Source organism: Rhinopithecus roxellana, chromosome 14 (assembly GCF_007565055.1).
Source record: "Rhinopithecus roxellana isolate Shanxi Qingling chromosome 14, ASM756505v1, whole genome shotgun sequence".
NCBI lineage: Eukaryota > Metazoa > Chordata > Mammalia > Primates > Cercopithecidae > Rhinopithecus > Rhinopithecus roxellana.
This window is the reverse complement of record NC_044562.1, coordinates 48999664-49011663: the sequence shown is the minus strand read 5'-3', so window position 1 is coordinate 49011663 and position 12000 is coordinate 48999664. Positions and strand designations below refer to the sequence as shown.

At 31.2% G+C, this 12000-nt stretch overlaps 1 long non-coding RNA gene across 1 annotated transcript; it reads left to right on the top strand.

Annotated features, from left to right (window-relative positions):
• Positions 1 to 2147: 2147 nt before the first annotated feature.
• On the top strand, positions 2148 to 2892 carry LOC104656720. The gene is made up of 2 exons (XR_747170.1): positions 2148 to 2228; positions 2553 to 2892. It is a non-coding gene; the product is annotated as an uncharacterized LOC104656720 (long non-coding RNA).
• The last annotated feature ends 9108 nt before the right edge of the window (positions 2893 to 12000 follow it).

Genomic DNA, 12000 nt, shown 5'->3' with positions numbered 1-12000 from the left:
ACCAGATCAGTAAGATTTTGCTTTTTCAATGTAAAATAAAAATGACGTAATGGTTATGGAGATGCTAATAATAGAAGCTTAGAGAGGGAATAAATAATTGGTCTGTCCTGAAATTACAAATTATCTTAGTTCTGATCCTTATATTTTTTCTCAAATATGTGCCCTAATTTAGAAAAATAATATCTTATAATTTGATATTATATTTTTAATACAAATACTTAGTCCAATTATCACATGATGGCAGGAATTGCAAAATATTATTTAAAGAATTAGATTTGACTTTTAGCATTTACGTTGAAAACATAAAAACATATGGTTTCAGTAAGTCTATAACTTCACCCATGATGTTTACTAGATATCATTCAGTTACATTTAGATATTTCTACACATAAAACTATCCATTGTATTTTCTGACCTCTCATTAATATTGGAGTATCATCTTTTTGCATCGCTTGTCATGAATTTTTTGACGTTTTCTTTAGGAAAAGAAAAAGCATTTGTATGTGAGTAATTTTTTTCAGTTAAAGTTGAATGAGTGTGCATACACAGGAACTTTTCTCTAAAATGTTTCTTAAAAGTAAGTGTAAACTAAAAAGATTACTATAAATGCTTTAATGAACATTTCTGCAAAGCTTGAATCACAGATTTCTGATTCAAGCTCAGTATTTCTCTATTGTTCAGACAAATTTGGTAAATACTTCTTAATATATATCTGAATGTGCATTTATCAGCTAAAATCATTAAAATTATTTTCGTTTAATCTAGTACTTAATGTAATTCATTAGAATAATATGACATTAATATAATAAGGAATAAACAATAAAATATGAATTAACAATTCCACTACAAAATAATAATCATTACTTATGTTTTTTATTAACATGCTTAACTATTGTATAAAACAACTCCATCTAAATTTAGCAAAAATAAACTTTATTGCATAAACACAAAGGGATTAGGCACAAACCCAGAACTAGAATGCAACTTGGTGTCAGATAAGTGCAACAATGAGATTGGAAATAGATCTGGATTCTTTTTCTCATCTCTTTTTCCGTCTGCTTTCAGGTTATTGTGTTTGTTCATTTCTGTTGCTCCTGCCATCATCCTCATTTCCCAGTCTGCGTAGCAGGATATAGTCACTCAGAGCTACCTTACAGTTTATCCACATATAGAAATATAAGAGGCTCTGTTACACAATTGAGAATTCCAAATAAAAAAAAAAATTAGATTGGTGCAGTCTAGATAAGGTTTCCACAACAACATGAATCAATTCTGTCACAACATCAGTGGCAGAGGTGTGAAATTTGGCAAGACATTTATACTTGCCAGTCTTCTTTCTGATTGATAAAATGGGTATCATAAACACATCTCACACAATTGTTGAGAATACTTAATGATAGTATACATGTAGATGATCTAGCACAGTGCTTGCCACAGAATAAGCACTATTAACGCTTATTATTAGTTTAACTGTGTCAATGACTATTGTTTTTAAAACTCTACATCCTGAAATTGGACAATATGAATTCACATTCCTGCATTATAATTTATACTTGCTAAAAATCACAGCATGATCTTGGGAAAGTTATGTACGATATCTAGTCTTTCACATTTATATCTATCAGTTGAAGGCAATAATAGTATTTTTTCATTGGTTAATTTATTATTATTTCTCTGATTATAATTTCTTGTCTTTCTTCTGATTAAACAAGATTTTTTATACTCCACACTTTAAATGCAAAGATCCATGTACCTATATAATTTGTGAGAGTTTCTGGTATTGTCAATTCCTAACTAATCTGGATTTATGAGGGTAGCAAACAAGGCAAATGGTGATAACGCTCATCACAAAGAACCATCTGAGAGGTGGGATGGACAGTTGCTGTTTCTCCCTATGGCATGTTCTGATTTGTTGAGTCGAAGGGCACCACTGGAAAAGGTAAAAAGAAATTAACTGTCTTTACTCAGCCTGTCTTTCTCATAATATGAGCCCATAATTTGTCAACCCTGGTTAAGCTTTTCTTAAGTCCAGTTATTACTGCTTTAAAATTACTGTGAATTTTGGCATGATACTTTTTGCCAGTCTTGATTTACAGTACTATGAGTCTTTTGTTTGTGTTTCCTTTTGTTTTCCTGTGTTTTCACTTTAGAAAGAAGTTGGAAGAGGAAACATTAGGAATTTCCTTTCAAACTCCAATCAAAACAGCCCATTTCAATGTTTTTTAAAAGTCAGTATTACTTCATTAGTGAGTTAAAATTAGACCAATACTAGTGATCACCAAAATTTTAAAACTGTACCTAAAAATAATTCTATCATCATATTTTGAATATATTTTAAATTCAACTGGGCTTGCATTTCTGCCATCAAATATATAGCCCAAATGTCTTAGCACAACAGATTTTTAAAGTAATAATACTTAAAGAAAAAATGATCATCACTATTAAATTAAAAAATGACTAACGTTTATGTGGAAAAGTATGTTTTTTGCTCATGATACAGGAAGATGAAAAAATCGCTATGGTACGTGATCTAGGCTTATTTTTATTGATAGAAAATTCCAAAAATTCTTCCTGTGGGAATGCATTGGCTAAAGCAGGTCAAAGTTGCTGAAGAGGGCTAAGCAAGCCTCTTGGGGAAGATGATATCATCTGATCTGTACACATGTCACATTCAGAACATTCTGCATGGCTGCTGCTGAGCTCCCATCTGTCAGATCTCAACAGAGAGAACAAAGACTAGAGATTTGAGTAATTCAAGAAACATCCATTTACTAGCTGGAAAGACAAATAAAATTAGGAGGAGCCATTTGCTTCTTGTTACATGTTATTGATATGTGTTCTACCTGCCCATACCACGCATTACATAAAATGTATTCAACTACTTTACTGTCATTTGCTTAAATTGTCTTATTTTTAGAAACTTGTTCATAATAACTACAATCTCTAAAAGCATAGTACAAAATAACTACAAGCATAATCAATACAATTGTATTTAGTCAATAAGAGATATTTTGATTTGGTGCAGATCTTGGGAAATGCATTATTGGTGTTCTACACTGCTTCCAAAAAAGAATAGGCTTTTCTTAATACATGAGTTAAATTTAATATTTGCATATACATCACATAAAAATAAAGTGTTTCACTCTGAAAGTGCTATTAGAAAGAATTCAACGAAGTAGGTATCTGGGAAATTAAGCTAAAAAGAAATTTATTCATTTCCAAGAAGATTAATGATAATGTGCCACAGGTATTCATATTCCACATTGTATCTTCCAGTGTCAACTCACCTAACAGTGGGCCAATAAGTAGTATAGAAATCTTCTGCCTTTAATATATTATTTCTTACTGTCAGCTAAAGTAACATTGATTTACTCCTATATATTATATGAGAACTTGAAATGTTTATACAATGCATACTTTAAGATTGAATATAGAAGAGATGTTCTGACATAAATGGGAATAAAACCATAAAAAATTTTACACTGAAAATTAATATACCTTTGAGTTACAGCCCATTGTGTTCTAAAAAGTGATTTGTTTAGATTGAATTACTGCTCTACATATAAGACACCAGGAATTTAATGTTTTATTCAGTAAGAATGAACAATTTGCTATCTGTCAGATGCTTAGCCATGTACTAGGACTAGAAAAATAAATGAATAAATAAGATAGATACAGACTTTTTCCCATCAAGAATCAAAGTTAAGAAGCGGTAAAAGAAACAAGCGCAGATAAATGTGCTGCAATAGACATATGGGTAAAACATATCACAATGTAATAATATTGGAAAATAAAAAGAAGTGTGTACCTCAGCCTGGGGGTCTCCAGCTTGGCTTCCTGGAAGAAGCAATTCTTCACTTGCCTTATCAACAATAAATATTAGTCATTATTTGTATTATTGCAACACTTATAACTTATCATTATTAAAAGGTGAGACAACAGGATGCTTCTGCTGAAAAAAAATGCTATTTATCTGAACCTCAAGTTTAACTAGGTATTCTGTATTTTAATTAATACTGGCAACCCATATATTTTACCTACCAGGGATATAGTTCCACAGAATATCATCTTAACAATTTGTCTGTTCTGCAGCAGTTGAAGTAGTTGACTGAACTGTGTATTAAAATCAATAGAGAATTAGCCTCCATGTCTAGGAAGGCATATATAGCATTTGAGAAGTGCAATAAAGTGAAATGAAGTATTTTTAAAAATAGTCTAAGGAGAAGTAATTTGGGGGTATGCTTCTGAAGAACTGGAAAGACATCAACTTTATCTCCCAATCTGCAAAAAAATGGTAGCTAAAGGATTTAGCATCCTTCATTCTTCCTATGAACAAATTCAGGATTCACCAGGTTTCCTTGGAGTGGTTTGATATTCTGCATGACTGTTAAACCAAGGAATAAGGTTTACAGAGAACCCGGTGGAAAAATATTGGAGGAAGCTAGTGGGGAAATTTGATGAGCAAAATAGTCTCAGAATAACATGCATGTGACAGTAGAAATCAATGGGGCTTTTATGTATTTGGGCTGTTACAAAAAAATGACAGGAACATGAAACAAGAGGTGTTGTATGGACTTAAATTCCAAACAGTACCTGATAGAGTATCACTGTTGGTGATTATGTAAACTGAGATCAGGAGAGTTAGTATCTACAATCTGGTGAAACTAGAAATTTTTGTTCTGTTCTCCTGTTACTATAAATTAGTCAGAGAAACACATGATTGCAGACTTTGTCTGAAGGTGCTGAGGTAAATGCTTGGGAAGTTCCCAAATTTGCAGAAGCCATATCTGCAAGTACTGTAATCTAGCCAGAATCCAACTTCATTACTCTGTTGGCAAAATCAGTGTGCCACGTAGTAAAGTATTTACTGAATTATTTGCAGCATTGTCTTTAATTAATTAATCATTAAAAATATTATTCTGTTTGTATATAACCTTCTTTGTCACTCATTTTCTCTTGTCTTTTGAATATACAAATCTGTGTATTTTGGTTATCCACTATATAAACCATTCCCTGATTCTATAGTTTCCCGATATCCTAGAATCATAAAAATGGAAAAATGTGAGAAACTTAGAGAATATCTAAGTTTAATATATTTAAACCTATATCTGAGTTTAAATATATTTAAAGGATATGTAATATCCTTTAAATTTCCAGATTAAAAAAAATCAGAAGCCCAAAACCTTAAGTAATTTGTTCAAAGTACAACAAAGCTCCTAGATAATCTGATCTCCTAAATGCTAATTCACTGAATCTCCAAAATACGCTTCCTTTTCTACCTATTGAGTTCTGTTCCTCCATCCCTACTTAGTAGTAGATGGCAGATAGATGTGTGACTAAAACACACACTCTGGTGCAAGACTTTTGGGCTCTAATCCCAGCCACACTTCATAGACTAAGAACCTTAGATAAATTACTTCAGTCTTCTGCGAGGAAAAATCATTGCCACACAAATTAATCTCCATAAAGTACTTTGTAGGTGTACATGAATTCTGAAGTGCAGGAGGAAGAATACTAAATCTGATAGAAAAGTTAGAGAAGATTTACACAAGTAACAATCTAAGTGATAATTAGAAAATTGCTTAAGTCAGGAGTTAGCAAACTACTTTTTTAATGGCTCACAAGCTAAGAATACCTTTTACATATTTAAATGGTTGGGGAAAAATCAAAACAGTATTTTGTGACATGTTATCATTTATGATATTCAAATGCCAGTATTCATCAATAAAGTTTTATTAGAACATAGTCATAAACATCCACTTACATAGGTATTTTCATGCTAAATAGCAAACTACTTCAAAAATAATCTACAATACTTAATATCTGGTTCTTTAAAGAAAATGTTTGCAGAACCCTGGTTTAGAGGAATGCTACTCAAAATGCCAATGTGCAATGAGTTAATGAGTTTGTATCAGTGTGTTAATTGATACAAAACTTCTTACATCAAAAAGTCTTGCTATAAAAAGAAGTAGGAAGTCAGGGGAGCAAATAAACCCATGTGCTTTGTCATATGGTAGATGTACATTCCCTCTAAAGCTCCTTATCTTGTCACAGAGAGCTAATAGTTTGAGTACCTCTTAGCAGTCCACAAATGACTTACTGAATACCACTGTTTCAAGGCTTACGAGTATAACAGCAGTGGTTATCTGCCCCAGACAGATAGGATTGTGTATAATAAAGATGTACATCTTAACGTTAGTTGAGAAATGATGATAATTTTGTTCTTTGGTTTTACATGTAAATGGTTTTGGGTTTAAAATGTAGGAACACATTAGAATATTTGAAAAATATCATATGGAAATGTTGAAGGTTTATAAGATGCAAGCTCATATAGAAGAAAATTTAGTAATACAGTAAGTAAAAAAATCACCAAATGTCTATACACAGTTTCCTACAGGGTGTCAGTCAAAGAAAAAGCTAACTTTGGAGGGAGAAAAAGCACACTATGGGTTTCAAAATTAGCATAAAGGGCTTGGTATAACCAATTATCTTCAGAGATTTAGCAATTATGACCAATATCTTCAGCTTATTTTAACATGTCTTTTTAAATCATCTTTATGAGCTTTTGAAAATCAAAGATTGGCCCAGTTTGAAATAACATATTCAATCTGTAAATTTTTGAATATTTTGGCTTCAAAATTTCAGCAGCATTAATTCTATAAATGCAGTTATCTCTTTTTCTTTTGTTTATAGTACTTCTATTAACTCCTTATTTATTGAAAAGAGAAATAGAGTCAGCAAACATTTAATTTTTGCTGGATATATTGCTAGGAACAATTTGATGAAATTGGAAAGCAGTTTCTTCAAAAATTACCCTTACTGTCTACAGGGTTCTCTAATTTTGAACCCCAAAGTCAGCAACATTAAATACCAATATTTATATACTTAATTATGATTCTCTAACCTTACTATTTTTTGAAAAGTCGTCATTAATTTTAATAAGTTTTTAAATTAAATTATTATTCTTCTTTAAATATAAAAAAACTTTTTCATTGTTATTATTCTATCCTCTTGTAGACAAAATATGCAAAATGAATTCATTTATTTTCATGGTTTTTAATTGCCTGTCATTTTGGGGGGATAAGATCCATATTATTTGCATCTTTTAAAGTAAAACATTCCCTGAAATGCACATTTTGAAATAATATTAGATACATTTCCATTATATTTTTGCCTGCTATTTCACTGTATCTGTTATTAATTTTTAAAGAAAATACTTCAATGTTTTGTAGCAATAAGATGTCCTTAGAGCACAGAAGTCTTGTCATGAGTAAGACAAATAGTCTGGGGCCAGGTTAACAAATGTATGTATAAATATATAATAGATATCAAAGATGATAAGGTACTACCGTTCTGTCTGAAAGACTGTTGTAGACCTAATTCAAAAGTGAAAGAGGGGGAGTGAATCAGTAGAAGCACTGCCTGCCTCAGGAGATACTTCTATAATGTAACTTCTGAAAGATAGTTAAAAAACATCACCTTTCACTACTGTATTTTTGCATATATTTTGTTAATAATGCAACTTTTAAAATTGCATGTTAAAATATATGTCTAATGAATATGATGCTGAGTGACAGAATACAGATACAGAAGAACACATACAGCATGATTCCATTTATCTGTGGTTCTAGAACAGAAAAAAATGGATCTGCCATGAAAAATATATATATAGATCTTTAATGATTTCTTCTTAGGGGAATTGACTAGGGAACATGAGGAGATTTCTAAGGAGATGAAAGTGATTTATATATTAATGATTGTGTGGGTAAAAGAATGTATACATTTGTCAAAACACAACAAATTTGATTTTGAAGATCTGTTCATTTTACTACATGCACATTTTAGTTCAAAAATCAAACTGGAAATCAATACTGAACTGTAGCTAGAAGCTTTGCTTTCTTTGTTGTGATATAATATCATAACTCTTAAACTAGTATGTGCACATTGTAGACTTGAACAAATGAATCAATATATTGAGGAGAGTAAGAAACCGATTTCTCACTATGGTAGAAGGTAGTTGCAAATATGGAAAGTGAAAAGTATAGGCTGTAGCACATGGTATTGGATCAGAATTGGATTAGAAGCAGTGACATACTAGTAGCAATGAGCACAAATAACACCAAGCTATTGGTTTTTAAGTACCATTCTCTAACAGAGACATTAGGTTTTGTGGGCTGGAAAAGACTCATTCCAGAGCTACAACAAGGAGAATATTCTTAAATTGAGTACCAAAGATTTCAGTTAGGAGGGGACAGTTAATCTGAGAAATTAAAGATGAAAAAGAATTAGTCATGTAAATATATAATAAGAATAACATGTGCCAAGGCCACAGGCAGTGGCATTCAAGGAATTTTTTTTCCTAGATACTTACTTCCTATGAAATGAAGACCTCTGCTCTGGGATCCAGCTCTACTGAGTTAGAAGAGTAAGGTGGGGACCACTTTGTATCCAGAATACACTAAGATCTGAGTCTGATGCTACTATGCTTTGAGTGGGTCATTTTATAATGAAATTTTTCTTTATCAAGAAAAATTTCAGCTGTTTACAGATGTGTATTTTAATAAAACAAATATAATAATATTTATATTTATATGGTATTAACAATATGCCAAGCACTGTTCTTAGCACATTTTGTCTGTTAAGGAATACTTGATTTTTACAATAGCCCATAACTTAGGTGCCATTATCTCCAATTTATTAATGAAAATTAGAGCACAGATAAATTAAATAGCTCATTCATAGTCACACAGTAAGTGCTTTATTTAGGATTTGGGTCCAGATGTTTAATAGAGAGGCTGTATTCTTAACCAATGCACTATATACCGTTTCTACGTGCCATGCGAATTTACTCCACAGTATGATCTTTGTTGCTATTGATTGGCAATTATAGAAAGACGTTGGTAGGTCATTAGTCCTCATTTCTACTCTTATCTGCATTTCTCTACATATTTTGTACCTCCCAACTAATTGAAACCCTCAATCAGCGGTGGTATAAGCCAGTACCACTGTTGTGGTTGCTGCCACGAGGAAAGAAAGTAAAAAGTGTGAGATTCCATGGCGCAACTTCTTTGCTTGTCACAAAACTCTGTCTTTGTAGTACTATGAATGTGTAATTACTATTTTTGAAATATCAGTAAAGAAAAAATCCAAAATGTAAATATCATTTTTTTCTTGCAAAAATGGAGCCACTTCCTGAATTATCGTTCTCTCCCTCTGCATGGCTCTTAATGATAAGTAAGATGCTACACATTTTCTTAATATCTCTAGCACTGGTTTTACAAATTGTTTTAAAAATGTGGTCCAAAAAATACCATTCCAAAGATATATAATTATTATTTTCCTTTATATAAATTATATGTACATATATATCAAAGAATTGCCCAGTTTGAAATAAGATACTCAATCTGTAGAATTTTGAAACTTTTGGCTTCAAAATTTCAGCAGCATTAATTCTATAAATGCAATGATCCCTTTTTCTTTTCTTGATAGTTCTATTAACTCCTTATTTATATGCGTGTGTGTGTGTGTGTGTGCGCGCGCGTGTGTGTGTGTATTCTGTTTCTTTTGAGAAGAATGTTTTTTAGGTCTTTCCATGAATGTAATGCTGCAGCAACATGTCAATGTTAAGAAACTAATTTTTCAGCCTATTTCCCATATGCAGTTTTTTGAGGGTGGTTAACTGATCACTTCTCAGCTGTAATTTTGAGCTCCACTGAACTGTTATGATGTTCCATTTTAAAATAGAACATATGTGAACAAAACTGTTCCCATTATGCTTGACTGATGCTCCTGATTATGTTCTAAATTCACAACTATGCCTCTAGTTATGAACTAATAACTTTGATTATTCAGATAAAGTCCAATCTCCAAATCCAGTCCTGTTTGCAGAAATGCAAGCAAAAAATGCATTTGCCACTATACAATGTAGTTTCTTTCCCCCTTCAGTTTAAAGAGATGCTATAGTTGAAGTGGAATGAAGTTTTTTACATTAATCCAAACTGCATTATACCCAGCTTTCTTATGAACACAAACACATTTAACTCATTCTGCCATATTTTAATATATTTCATTGCTCCTGTCAAAGTAGTGATTTGTATATATTACACAGAGGGATAATAAAGTGTACATAATAAATACCTTAAATTCACCTTTTATCTTAATCAAAATATATTTCCTGGCACAAATTAAAACTTTTTTCTTTAAATACAAAATGTTTCCTCAATAAACAGAAACATATTTATGATATTACATAAACATCCTTGTACTATTACACACATTGTTTTAATTTTTATTTTTTGCAAGGGAACACTGGTGTTAATGTAAGCTAAAGGTATTTATACATCCATCTTTAAACGTTTAACTGATGCCTACTCTATAATTTAAATCAGCAGAGAGATATTAAAATTATGTTGTCCAGATATACAAATATTAATTTATCAACGAATTTGAATAATACTTAATTTTTTTTAAACTGCTCAAACATCTGGAAATGACAATTTAAAGCTGACCTGTCACCTCTTTATGATTTGTAAGGTAGAAAGAATTTCAAAAGATTAAACTCCTATAAAACATTTCCAGTATTATAAATGTATTTGATTAAACATAATTTTACGTTTTATATTCCTAAGCAATTTGAGTAATCAGTTACAACATATGTACTCCTAAACTAATGTAAGAAATTTAGAAAGTTGATTGACAAAAAAAAAAAAAACTTTGTTTTATGCAAACTAAGATATTATACTGCTATTATTTTTCAGCTTTGGTAAAATCAAGAAATAGATATAAGTCTTTCCTAAAAGCAAATTAAAACACTATAAGATGTACAAATATTCATTTTGACAGAAATTTTATATTTACAAGCCTCTGTAATTAAAATCAAAATTTAAAGCATCTTTAAATAATACTTTAAAACTGAGTGCCTTGCTTTCCCCTAACCATTTAATATAGGAAACAAGACCAATGACATAGCAGTCTAATAATTTTTCTTTGAATTGTCTCCTTAGAAAAACAAATACAAGAATCAAAAGTTATTTTTTTTTCTGTTGGCATTTGTTGATATCTCTAATTTCAAATGCATGTAAACCTTTAACATATAAAATGGTTTGTTAAAAAAACCTGTTGAATCAGTGGGCTTATACCTAGGTCATAGGTAATGTTATTTTATAGTTTGTACCCCTTTTATGTTAGATCTATTTGTCTACAGTCAATACTCTTAGAATGTGTATATTTTTAGGATGGACTGTTTACCAAAATGAAGGGAAAGAAAGAGGGAGAGAAAGAAAAGAAGTAGAAATTTGCGTGAGCCATATAGAGACAGACATGAAGATGATTAAAGTTCAGTATTTAAGGTTGATTTTTTCTTTCTTTACATGATGAGAAGAAGGCACATGGAAAGCAAAATTAATTTTGATGAGAAAGAAAGAGAGAGAGAGAGAGAGAGAGAGAGAGAAAGACTGTAACTGATTTAAACAATAATTTGGATCCTTCACAATTATGCAAAGGTTTCATGTTAGAAGTTGGTACTTATTCCTCTTCCCAGTAAAGAAAAAGAAAGAGGGAGGTCTTTCCTATTAAATCAAGTAATTTTTCTTTTATGTTAACCATATACATGTTTTCCTATGGGTTTATTTGCTTCACATTTTGTTTTAAAGTGTGTTTCAAATAAACAATTTTGGTTATATCAGAAAGTTCTAAGAAGTGGCTACTGCAAATTTAAATGTTCTTGGTGCAGTCATGCTGATTAGAAAGAAAAGTTCAAGAATGATAACAAAAAAGCAAACACAAATTTATCAGCAGGTTATCCATTAAAGACTGGCTGACGATCAGTCAAAAGCAAAAGTATCTCTTGTGCCCATCTTTGATTCTCAATGTAAGGTCAAGCTGCCCCTGTCTGCTGACCTGAGAAATCAGTGGTTCCCATGGCAAGTAGAATTTTGTGGACAGAAAATATCTTTAAAAGCCAATTTTGTGTACATAAACAAGACCAAGAAAAGTGTTGAT